We start from the raw sequence: 13,478 nt of genomic DNA, 5'->3' as shown, positions 1-13,478 counted from the left end.
ACCCTGTCGCTGTCGTGAAGGTGGGAGGATCTGCCGACACCACCGTGAGAGGGAGAGAAGGAGTGGGGCCGCTGTCGCCAATCGAGTTGCATTCGGCTCCTTCCACGTGGGAGTTTGAAACCACAGAAGGTTTTGGAAGCTCCTTGGAAGCTTCCAAGGGTGGGCTTCCTAAGCCCCCCTTCATGTGGCCCATTTAAGCCTTCCTATCACACCTCCCCCCCCCCCCCCCCCCCCCAAAATTGTTTTGAAGGACCTTCATGTGGTCCTTAAGCCCCTTTTTCCCCCCCAAAAAAATTCCCTCCTAAAGGTCTATTTAAGCCTTTTCCTTCCCCACATAACATTCCTTTTTTTATACACCCCTTGCTTCCCTTTTTCCCGTGGGGTGTCGAGGGACCTTGAAAAAGGCCATTAAGCCTTTTCCCGTGGCTTGATAAGCCTTGCTCTAAAAAGGTTGTTCTACCCCCTTCCCGTGGGGGTTCTTTCCCTCCTCCACAAAAATATCCCTTCAAAGGTCTTTTTATACCCTTTTTCCCCCTTTTTCCAATCCGTTAAAAGTCCAGTTAATACCCCTTTTCCGTGGGTCCTATCCGAGGCCTTTAAAAAGGCTCATTTAGCTTGTTCCTTTGGATTTCCTTCAATCTCCCAATTAGCCTGAGTGCTAAACCCCTTTCTGTGTATTCAATTCGCACTGGAGCTTTTTTGAAAGGAAGGAAAAAATATTCATAAGGGACGGGTGAATTACAAAGGGAGTTTCGCAAAGCCGCATCCAAGACGGAAAGGCCGCATTCGCGATGGCTCCTAAGAAAGCCCAAGGCGCAACCGCAGGAGGATCATCTCCTAGCATCCACATGGACATCTCACCACAAGTCCAGGTTTTCTTCCCTAATTTTTATTTTTATGTTGTTATAATTCAATTGTGCATGGATGATTTTTTTTAGATAAGATGCATTTTTTGTCTTAAATACTTTAGTTAATTTAGAAAAATTAGCTCACGACGGAAGAGTTCGGTCATTAGTATTTTTAATAAAACAAACAAAATAAAGTGAGCAGAAGATTGATATGCATTTCTAGCAAGTAGTTTTTGTGCATTTCAATGAACTGAACTTAGATTAATGTCCATATTTACAAAACATAATTAAGATAGTGCACTCCATTTAGGCATGGAACTATAAATTGCATGTCACATTATTAGGACATATCTTCTTCGCAATGAGTCATTATGGAAAGTGCTAACAATCCATAGGAAATTGCAAGGCATGAAATGATTCTTAAGTTGAATAACTCTAGTCAATTGGTATAAATATCGTTTCTCAACTGCATAATTATTAGAAAAGGCTACATGTTTTAGCATGAATCTTGTTTGTAAGTTATAGCATGATTAATTGGAATTAGGCTATAACCTAACCTATGCTTGATCTTAAACCAAAAAAGTTAGGGTTTGAAAATCAACTTACACGTAGATAATAAGTCATGTGGTTATGGAAATGATAGTGTAATTATCTTCAAGAATAGACAGGTTAAATTGGCATAAACCTAAACACCTAAAACCGCGAAGTACTCGTTTAGAAAAGGGTTAATTCAATGCAACGTATCCCAAGGAACTGTCCTCAACTAGTTTCACCATATAAGCATAATGGTGAGCTGCATAACCTTCAAAACCAAATATTTTAACAGGGTATCTGACCCTGTTAGATCTGCGTACAACCGGATCACTCAATGGAGCCTTTACATTACTATGAGCTCTCTATACACTTGGTGTCCTGACTAAAGGAATGCCAAGCTCATCATCCAAACTCTCCAAATCACTAGAATCTCCATCAAATCCCAAATGAATGGTAGATGCATCATTACCATCTAGAACTTTCTTCTTTCCTTTGTCCTTCCTTGCAACACTTATAGATCCACGTGAAGATGTGGGGCTACTCCTTAATCTCCTAGACCAAGGGTTCACTGTAGGTGTAGTACCAGATGATGTTTTTGGTCCACTAAGACTTTGTGATTATTGTTTATCTTTTTGCACATAGTTGTCGTGATCATTATCATCATCCAAAACATCACCAGCAGGTGTATACCAACTTCCCATCTCATCAAAGATAACATCCCTCCTCACCCTGAACTCACTTGACAGGGTTATAATAGTGATACCCTTTCTGCTCTAAAGAGTACCCAATAAAAATACATTTTTCAGCCTTTGGATCAAGCTTCTTCCGTAGCTCATCTGGCACATGAACATATACAAAAAATCCAAATATCTTAAAGTGCGATACATCGGGCTTCTTGCCAGTAAAGCACTCTTTAGGAGTCATCCCATGAACTGTAGCTGTGGGAGTTTAGTTTATAATGTAGACAGCAATATGGATAGCCTCAGATCAAAAATATTTGGGCATATTCTTTTCAGCCATTAATGCCTGTGTAACTTCTGCAATATGTTTGTTTTTTCTTTCTGCAACACCATTTTGCTGTGGGGTATACCTGCAAGTAAATTGCCTCTTTATCCCAATGTGAGTCCTCAAGAAGCCATTGAACTCATTAGAGAGGTACTCTTCCCCTCCATGTGATCTCAAGCACTTCACTTTTAAGCCTGTTTCTATTTCAACAGCTACCTTAAAAGATTTGAAGTGCTCAAACACATCACTCTTTTCCTTCATGAAGTATACCTATAGCTTCCTTGAACAATCATCAATAAATGTGACAAAGTATTTGTTGCCACCAAGAGATACATTCTGTGTAGGCCCCCAAACATCTGTATGTACTACATCAAGTATATTTTTGCTCACTTCTCTATCATGCGAGAAGGGTTTTCTCGCTTGCTTACCAAACTGGCATGCTTCACAGACTTTATGCAATTCTGCAACTCTAAAAGAAGGCAACCCTGTAACCAATCATCTGGATTGAATTAATTTTAGCCATTGCAAATTTGCATGTCCAATATGTTTATTCCATATTTCAATATATGCAACTACTCCTTTTCCTTTAGCATACATAGCAGCATCCATTGCAGGAATTCCAGCATCTAAAGTGAACATTCGATAACTCTACTTTCTTTTGTGACCAACCTGCACTTATCATTAAAGTCTTCTACAAAACAACCTTTTGCATTGAATCGGACCTGCAACCCCTGCTTTACCATTTGGCCAACAGACACTAGATTCTTTGTAATTGATGACAAATGTAATACATCTGTCAGACTCTTTTTTTGGCCATCATACAAGGACAAGGGAACCTTTCCAATGCGTGAAATTGGGTGGCATGAATCATCACTTGTCTGCACATAACATGGATTTTGTAAGTCCCGCATCTCTTCAAACCATTCAACATGACTAGTCATATGATTAGATACACCTGAATTGACATACCATACATAATCATGTGTCCATTTTCCTGTAACTGCATTCATCATATGATGCATAACAAACAGACGCTCATTTTTGTTTCATTCTGTCGTGAAGACGATGCATACTTTCCTTATTGCAATTTACCACTGCGAACATCATCCTTCTTTGCATAGCAATGGGCTGCAATATGACTTGTTTTGCCACAATAATGGCAAACAATAGCAGAATTTCCAGAACCTCTATTCTGCCATCCACCTCTTCCTGTAGAGCTCCCCTGCCTCTAAAGTTTCCTCGGCCTCCTGAAACCTGCATTTCACCAAATTGCTGATTGAACCTATTTTGCTGGTTATCGCTAGCATGTCCCATACCACGGCCTCTGGATCTACCACATCGCCTTCCTAAACTTGAGTAAAATGCTTGAACTTGTTCACCATTTTTTTTAGATGAGTCACCCTGCATATTGATCTCTTTGGTAAATGAAAATGGCTTCCGTACATATACTAAAGTAATAAATGATTTCTATGCCTTCTCATTGTTAAGGCTACTCAAAGTGGATGAAACTAAATCATCATCATTAGGCATTGCATCAATCACTGCTAAAGCATCTGCGATGCTCCTCACCTTCAACACATATTGACAAGACATTTTCCCTTTCTTCAAGGCATTCAACTCTTGCTTGAGTTGAATCTTTCGTGCATTTTTTTTTATTGAAAACATGTTTTCAAAATTTATCCAAGATGCATGTGAAGTTTCTGCATTCTTGATATGTCCCAACATAGTATTATCAATGACTACAGATAACCAATACATCACCTTTTTGTCTTTTTCATTCCATTCTTTCCATCACCTAAAAAAAACTTATAAAGGCCCTTTCCAATGAGGAATTTCGTCACACGGAACTTCCAAGAAGGGTATTTGTTCTTGTCGATCTTCTCAATAATGGGATTTCCACTATTCTCTGCCATTATCACAAATAAGGATACAACACATCAAGCTAGTCTTCTACAATCTTTCACAACACGTGCACAACGTAGCAATGGATGAGGAGATGGCTGCATTAGAAGCCAATAATACTTGGGATTTGGTACCATTACCTAAAGGTAAGAAAGCTATTTGTTGTAAGTGGGTTTACAAAGTCAATCATAATGCAGATGGTTTAGTTAGTAGGTATAAGGCTAGGCTGGTTGCAAAAGGCTATGCTCAAACATATGGTATCAATTATGAAGAGACATTCAGTCTAGTTGCTAGGATGGCAACTGTTAGATGTGTGATTGCCTTGGCAGTAGCCAAAGGTCAGAGTTTGCAGCAAATGGATGTTAAGAATGCCTTCTTGCATGGTGAATTACAAGAAGAAGTGTATATGGAACAGCCAGTAGGTTATGAGGATTTAGAGCATCCCACATATGTGTGCAGGCTAAAGAAGGAGCTCTATGGACTAAGGCAAGCACCTAGAGCATGGTCTAACAAGATTGGAGAGTATCTTCTCGATATTGGATTTTGTATTTCTGATGCTGATCACTCACTTTATGAGAAAGGGAGATGCATGTTTGGTCATCATAGTCATCTATATGGATGACTTGATTATTACAACTGCTTGGTGTGCAAGAATTGGGATTGAGCTCGAGGGGGAGTGTTGAGATATCGAGCTCCACTCGTGATACGCCAGGGTGACCGTTGTGTATTTATGTCATCGACTTGTCAGTTGCAGACGCGGTTGGTACACCGCCCATGAATAATAGCTACATGACAGCTATCCTTATCTACTCTAGTTCGTGGCTCAGATAGTATGCCACCTTAGTTAGTTGAGTTTGGTTTAAGACCCATATATAGGGTTCTTCTATTTCTTTGTATGAGAGTTCTTTTGGCTTACACAACTAAGAAGAGGAAAACTGTTTTCAGCCTCCACCTCTATGCGTATTCCCCCATTGTGCAAGCAAGAAAGCTACAAGTGAGACTTCTTCCTTCTCTCCCACAATCTTGACAAGATTTGGGTGAGCTGAGATACTTTCTTGGCATTGAGGTAATCAGATGTGATGATGGTATATGGCTGTCCCAAAGCCAATATGGCTTGGATATGTTATCCAAGTATGGTATGACAGCATTTAAGCCTCTTTCAGTACCATTGGAACAAAATGTGAAGTTGAGTGTTGACATTAGGGATGAGATAGAAGACCCTACTATGTTCACGAGGATAGTAGGGAGTTTGATTTACATGACTATCACAAGGCCAGACTTGAGCTATGTTGTTGGCCTTGTCAGCTAGTTTATACAGATGCCTAGAAAGCCTCATTTGGATGCAATTAGACGTATATTGAGGTATGTGAAGTCCACTTTACATTATGGAATTTTTTATGAGGCACGTAAGGACGTACAAGTCTTTGGATACACAGATGCAGATTGGGCTGGTAGCATGCCAGACAGAAGATCTACAAGTGGATTCATGTTTTCCCTTGGTAGTGCAGCAATTACATGGAGCAACAAAAAGCAACCTACAGTTGCTTTATCGAGTACAGAGGCTGAGTATAGAGGCGTTGCTATGGCAGCATGTGAGGTGGTATGGCTGCAAAAGTTATTAGGTGATTTGGATGTGTAGGGAGATGGTCCAATTGTCATTCATTGTGACAACATGAGCATCATATAGCTAGCTAGGAATCCAGTGTTTCATGCTAGGACAAAACACATTGAGGTGCACTACCACTTTGTGAGAGAGAAGGTACTTGTAGGAGAGATTGACTTGGTATATGTCAGCACACAGGATCAGATAGCTGACATCTTAACAAAGGCATTGGGTGCAGAGAAGCTTCGAAAGTTTCGAAGCTTACTTGGAGTTGCAGAGATAGAATTGAGCTTGAGGGGGAGTGTTTGATTATGGACCGCATGGCTAGATGAGTCTGCATGTCTACACTTAGCACATTGGTGGTCATTATGATACTCACATGGCCACTGACTTAACACTTATTATATTTAGTTTGTTACACCTACCTACAGATGGCAAAGATATAACACCAGTCGATTAGTGTAGCCGGTTATGCATTGTTTGACTAAGAAGGCCACTTTCCTTTATGTTGTATCTTATCTATACTTTGTGTACATTGTATGGTGTGTGGAAGAAGAAGAAAAATCAGCAAGAAAACTTTTGATCCTCCATCTCTCTTCTTGTGTTCTTGAGTGAGCTTCCTCTTGTGCATACATGTGTGTTTGGCACAACAGCTCAAACAAATCCCCCCATCACGTGATTCTTGATAACCATTGTCGTAGTCCAATACCCTATTCATGATGCAAATACTGACTGCTGACCTTTTTGACTAATACACACAGTATCAATGTCTCTACAATTTCATTTGGTTTTATTGTATCCTTTAGTTCCTTTACCAACTCTTTGAGAGTTAGGCCTCTCAAATCCACATTCTGAGAGGTGACTTAAGAATCCTCAAAATATCTTTCTTATTCATGGTCTCTTTTAAAATATTTATTCTCCCCTCACTCTCTCAAATATTAATGCCCAATATATTAGAGATATATTTCTTTGCAAGATTTAGTCTTCTTTTGTTTACTCTCACACACAAGCTAGTTATATTTTTTAATGGTCTCTTCCTCTCTCTTTGAATCCTATTGGACTTTCATTCAAGCATGTTAGCTTGTATTGTAATGAACTATTAGCATTTTCCAAAATGTCAATCTTATCCGTTAGCTCAAAAACACTTATTTGTGCAATTAATAATGTTTTTCTCATTTCATGTATTTGAGCTATGCAAGATGTAGAGCATAACTTTATACAATAGCCAAGTATCCTATTATAACATTCTCCAATATATCTTATGTAGTCATGAATATTAAAAAAAGGAGGAGGTTTACCTATAGAAGGGTCCTTGGGATAAAAATTTCCATTCACCCACAAATCTATATGCTTCTTTCCTTGTACTCCCAATCTATTAGCCTCCATCTCATCTTGTAGTACTCAATGTTGTATACTTCTCCAAGATGTATAAATTGGATCTAGTTGAATGCTAAATTTGTACTTATATATGCTTGCATTTGTATTACTTGAAGAGGTATTGCTAAATATTTTAGCAAATCAACCACAAATGAATCTCATATTGATAAGAAAGTAAGTGCAAAGAAGAGAATGGCAAGAGAGAATGTTGTATGAAAGGAAGATGTAGGAGAAAACAAATGTGATTTTGGTACAAATATCTCAAAAATACAAAATCTCCCAAGTTTCAAGAAAAAAATGCCAAAAAGTTGACCTTGATATAAATTAAAAGATGAGGGCAATTAATGGCTAACTCCTTCATTGAACCAAATATTGTCTCATTAATCACATCTTAGCAACCAATTTTGGTGGTTTCATTCTTTCAAAATCTAAAGTAATTAACAACTTAATCATTTTTTTACAAGTACCTTTTTTTAAGCCCTTTTGGCTTTAATATATCTTCTCTCTCACAAAGTGGTAATGCACCTCAATATGTTTTATCCTAGCATGGAACATTGGGTTCCTAACTAATAGTTAGTTGCTTATGTTGTCAAACAATGAATGACAATTGAACCATCTCCTTGCATATTCAAATGATCTAGTAACTTTTGTAGCCATACCACCTCACATGTTTCCATAGTAGTGTTGAAATGCATGGATCTAGAGCATTGCTATGGTGGATGGAAGAGAATGAGAAGACTCATGATAACATTAACTTAGAGATAATGATGTCACACAAGTGAATTAGGTTCCAAGATGGAAGCTTGGACTTATAAACACAATCTTGTGTGTATAGATAATGACAGTGGACTAAAAATACAAAAAGTACAATGACATTGCATTCAAATGATAGGCAAGTACAATTCTTTATAGTCCTTTGGGTAGGTATCACTTTTCACCATTGTGCTTATGGGATTGAATCCCTTCCACCGTAAAACCTCACGGAATCCACCATGGCACGGAATCCACCGTGAAATATGCCTCCTGGCATCAGTGTGCCTCTCTCAATACATCATGCATCTCGTGCTCACACACACATCTACGTAACAGCCCGTCCTGTCCCAACCTATAGAGTTGGCCAGCAATTAATTGGTATGGCTGAATTTTTCAGATGAGTCTCCTTATCCTGGCTTTCTCAATAGGTCTCTTTGGCAGGCCGTTTTCTAATACTTGGACAACATCGTATGCCCAGTAGGATGTCAAATCAGCTCTAAACAAGTCCCCTTCGCTAGACATGCCAAAGAGGTGCGCCTCCAGTAAATTGTCAAGGATGCCTTGGCCAGCAGCTTCCCCAGTGGTTATGCGGGACATGTGACTCCATACAAAGAGGCTACACTGGGTGTGATTGCCTAATTCTCAACATCCCTCCTTAATTACAACCAAAAATGCACAATGTGTAGATGCTTTAGTGAGCAACCACCTACAAAGTGTGGAAAAACCACCACAAACATGGTAATCATCTAGAGGCTATTGCAAACAAAGCTAAGTGTGGGTACCAACAACATGGTGGACATCCACAGGGTGTGACAGGGACTTCACAACGTGTACAGAGACTATAGTTCCAGGTTACATGAAGGGCTTACAAGCTTATGAAATGAGCATTAGAGCAAGGATATTAACAAAAAAAGGATCTAGTAAAAGTTTGGGTCAAGGACCAACAGGCCACCTTGGTGGTTTTCTTCATCAGATATGTCATGGTAGGCATACCAAATCTTCTTTTCTTTGTCCTCTTCTTTGATGTAGTCCACTTTTCTTTTGACTTTGCTCTATTGGTCTTCATGGTCTTCTTCTCCTTTGAATTCTTTGGTCTTCTGGTTGATATTTTTTGCATTGTTCTTCTTTTCCACCACTTTGTTTGCTTTGATCTTTTGGTCCTCTTCTTCATGGTCCCCCTCAAGCAAAGAGGTCACATACTTAGTAGTTGGCATATTAAGTAGAGTGACTAAAACATCTTCAAGGCCTTTGTATGGAAACACTGATTGCACTTGAAGACAAGTAACTCCATCCTTCTCTGCAACTAGAGCACACATCTATGTAGTGTAAATGAGCATTAAGAGTCATATTCTTCTTCTTCTTCGAGTTGAAGATCTTCCACATTAAGATCTTCTTATTTGTCATTAGCATGACCAAGAATCAGCGTCAAATGTGAGATAGAATTAGTAAGAGAGTTAGTCTTTGAATAAATAAGATTAGTGTTAACTGACACTAGGTAGTATCAAGAGATACTATATATTTAAACCTTCATTGTTAGATCTTGATGTTGGAGCACTTACTTACTAATTTGTTGTGGTTTTCTTACTAGATACTGAGTGTTATAGTAGATTAGAATGGCATTGACAAGCTTGAGTTGAAGAAAGTAAGAGATTGAAGAAAAAGATGAGCTTGAATCTTAAAGGCTATGGTGATCTAGGGGGCTGACTAGTTTGTTTCCTAATTTTTGCATGTAGAAGCAATCATTATAGGAGAAATCTAGTGGGTAGAAGGCCTATGAGGTGGGCTTCAAAAGCCCTATGGTGTCACAGAGTAAATGGTGAACTGTTTGTGCAACATCAATCGTATGACCTACTGATGGCGCAAATATGGTAGTGATGACAAGTTTTTGAAATGATGGAGCTATAAACCACCAATGTCAAACTATGATGTGACACAAAGGAGTGCCTTGAAGTGAGAAAGAGGTCCTCAGAAGGAATTTTAGTGAGATTTGTCTTGTATGAAGAGATATGAAAGCTCCAAGTAGGTTAGATACAAGCTGGCTATGGTTGCCATGAAGGAAAAAGTGAAGTTGGAGTGAGAAATGATCTCATGGGCTGACAATGATCTAAGTAGAGATAAAGAGGAGTTGAAGGAGGAGTTTGATGACCTTAGCCATGCTTACCATGGCTCTAATACCATGTTGGAAAGCATGGATCTAGAACAGGCTATGGTCGATGATGGAAGAGAATGACAAGACTCATGATAACATTGACTTAGAGATAATGACTATCACACACGTGAATTAGGTTCCAAGATGGAAGCTTGGGCTCATAAACACAATCTTGTGTGTATAGACAATGTTATTAAACTAAAATGATAAAAAGTACAATGAAATTACATTCAAATGATAGGCAAGTACAATGCTTTATAGTCTTTTGGGTAGGTAGCACTTTTCACCACTATGCTTATGGTATTCGGTCCCTTCTCCTAGATTTCCTGCACTTCCCTTAGCTCAACTCCTCCATACAAAGAGGCTACACTAGGTGTGATTACCTAATTCTCAATAATTAGCACCTCTATGCGTAGCCTCAGTACTTGATAAAGCAACTGCATGTTGCTTTTTGCTGCTCCATGTAACTATTGCACTACCAAGAAAAAACATGAATCTTCTAGTAGATTTTCTATCAGACACATTACCAGTCCAATTTGCATTTGTGTATCCAAATACCTATATATCCTTACCTACCACATTAAAAAGTCAATAATGAAAAGTGGACTTCACATACCTCAACATATGTATAACTACATCCAAGTGAGGCTTTGTAGGCATCTTCATAAACTAGCTAAGAAGGCCAATAGCATAGCTCAAGTCACAAGCCCTATGATAGTCATATAAATCAAACTTCCTACTATCCTCATGAACATGTTAAGACTTCAAGCTCGATCTACTATCTTTGGTATGACCATACCCAACACTTGAGTTGTCGAGCTGTACTACATGATGCGGACATTAAATAAGTTGGTGGTTAGGACTTAGCCGTTTGGTGTGAATGGTCCCAGACCTTAAGTTGTAACTATTCTCTTTAGTGATGTGTGGAATAATAATGGAAGATGAGAGAGCACTCTGCTCTGAGTGTTGTCTCTTCACTCTTGTCTCTATCTCTGATTCTTAACATGGTATCAGAGCACCCATGACTGGGCTCTGTGGAGTGCATGCAGGAAGAAGATCTGAAGACTGACCTACCAAGGTTGAAAGGAGAAGAAGGGTTGTCTGCCATTGTCTTTGTGAAGGTATGCATTTTGATCAAATGGAATCTATGCTTCATGTTAGTGTTTGAGGCTTCTGTGGGAGTTTTGGGGAGCACTCTTGAGCACACCTAAGTGTTCGTCTTCATCATCATCATCAACATTTGCTGCTACTAAAGACATTCTTGTAGGCTGCGTGTTGGTGCCAGGACAGAAGGCTGTCTCTGTTGGCTGAAAATCAAGCCATTGATCATCTACAAAGTGCTATAAAGCATGTTTGCACTCTTTGGAAGGTACTTGAATACCACAAGAGGCTATTGCTTGTGTTGGATCTCTGTTATGAGCTGGAATCAGAGTATACATATTTGTAAAACAGTCCTGAACTGTTGGGAAAGTGAAAGGACAGCTTGCATTTGATCATCATTGAGCTATAGAAGCTCCTGGTCATGCCCAAAAGCATCAACAAGACTTAGACATTTGCTTGGAGGCGGTATGTACATGTTCTCATGTGTTGGAGCTGGTGTTTTATGACTAAAATATTCTGATCTGGAAGCCATTGACAGGCTGAAAACTGTTATTGAATGCGGGCAGCAAGCATCATCTTCTATTGAAGCATGTTATGACACTGTTGATCTCTATCAACTGTATGCTATTGGGAATATGTTTGGGAATGATTGAAGCATTGAGTCGGGCATTGAGCATGATTAAAAACTAAAATCTGTAGCTAAAATTGAATGCATTTACATTGTCTTAGCTGGATACAAACTGTAAATGCAATGTATGCCACTGGCTATTGAAGACAGCTTGTCTATGGGTGCCCATATGGTCATGTAGTGACCTTGATACTTCAAAGTGGATGTATGGCATGTTTTTGAGCTATTTTGGAGCTAAAAAGGCTTGATTTCACTGAGTATTTGCTGACTCCAATCTGTGAACAAGTTATTTGACAATTGTACTTGCTGGTTATGCACTGTTTTGTACCCGTATGCTTATGTCTGGACTGCCACATGTACTAGCAGATATTCTAGAGGGTTTGGGACATGTATGACATGTATACACATTGATTTTGGCCTTGAAATTGCTACTGGTTACTCACAGTTTATAGTTTTTAGACTGTATGTATTTACCCTGGCACAGTGAGGTTGCAGGAGTTTAAGCTGAAGCAACTACATAGCATATGTATTAACTGTTATACCTACGGGTTAGACCACATGTTTGTGGATGTTTTTGTGGTTGTAAAGAGCTAAAATTTCCTAGTTTTTTTCAGAGAATAGCTGTAGAAAACTGTCATAAACAGTCAAGGACTGAAGTTGGTCAGAGTGACTTGTTGGCTTGCAGGAAGTCAAGCAGTGTTGACATCATGGCAAATATAGAAAGAACCGACAGCATAACCCAGATTGTGGGGGAAAAGATTGACAGTAACAATTATGCCATATGGAAGTTATGCATGGAGAACTTCTTAATAGGGAAAGGCTACTGGGAGTTGGTGACTAGAGCAGAAGCTGTGTGAACCTGAGCTCCTAGAGTGACCTACGACTAATCGGAGATGACTACACCAAGCTTGGACAGAAAGAGCTCGTAGGGTGATGCACGGGCTGTCTCTATGTATATCAGATGCCATGGTAATGTAGATAATGAACTGCAGCTCTCCTAAGAATGCATGGGACATTTTGGTCAAGTACTATGGCACAACCACAAGTGCCAAGAAGATATAGTTGAAGTAGAAGTTCAACAACATGGAGAGAAAGAGCAGATCTATACAGGATCATGTCACGGAGGTTAAGACCATTGCGGATCAGCTGGCATCTGTTGGTTCACAGGTTGAAGATGAAGACATGGTTGCTGTGACTTTGAATGGCTTGGGGCCTGAGTATAAGTCTTTTGACACTTTTGTGTCTGTGAGGGCTGAAATGCCTAATTTTAATGAGCTAGGTGCATTTCTTATACATGAGGAGGTTAAACTTGGCTTGGCTATAGGGTCAAGCAGTTCTAAAAATAAGGATGTAGTTTTTTATTCGAATCAGTGCGATCGTGGCAGCCGAGGTAGAGGCTATGGATCTGGCAGAGGAGGCCAACAGAATGCATCCTATGGCAATAACAACCAGCATGTATCAAACACAAGAGATGGTGGAAACTTTAGAGGTAGGGGGAGATCTAGCCCTAGAGGCAGAGGCTCCTGGCAATAGCACCATCCATCTGACAATCCCAATAGGGATAAGGATTGTCACTAC

Source organism: Lygodium microphyllum, chromosome 8 (assembly GCF_053477565.2).
Source record: "Lygodium microphyllum isolate KBCC chromosome 8, Lygodium_microphyllum_v1.1.10, whole genome shotgun sequence".
NCBI lineage: Eukaryota > Viridiplantae > Streptophyta > Polypodiopsida > Schizaeales > Lygodiaceae > Lygodium > Lygodium microphyllum.
Note: the sequence above shows the minus strand (reverse complement) of the source record.